The following is a 468-nucleotide window of genomic DNA, read 5'->3' on the forward strand; positions in this document are numbered from 1 at the left end:
TACGAAACTGAAGATAGCCGTGTAAAAACATTGTAGTCTCTGTGTGTGTCGTTTAATAACTAAGCTTAACCAGGAAGTACATATCTAACGTGTATGTGGGTACACAGTAATGTAACTTAGCCAGCCAAACTATCGGGTGTATTCATAGGACATGTATGGGAACCAGCTCGGTAGGTTTTGTCTGCTTTAAAGTAGTTCATTTTGAAATTTAAAAAAAAAAAAAAAATGCCTCGTCTGAGATTACAACCGTTCTCGGTGGTGTAGTGGCTAAGCCATCGGACATAAGGCTGGTAGGTACTGGGTTCGCCTCCTGGTACTGGCTCCCACACATAGCTATATTAACGGCTCAATGGGTAGGTGTAAGGTCACTACACCGACTTCTCTCTCACTAACCACTAACCTACTGTTCTAAGATAGACAGTCCAGATAGCTTATGCGTGTGCCCAGGATTGCGTGCTTGAACATACG

Source organism: Gigantopelta aegis, chromosome 15 (genome assembly GCF_016097555.1).
Source record: "Gigantopelta aegis isolate Gae_Host chromosome 15, Gae_host_genome, whole genome shotgun sequence".
Lineage (NCBI taxonomy): Eukaryota > Metazoa > Mollusca > Gastropoda > Neomphalida > Peltospiridae > Gigantopelta > Gigantopelta aegis.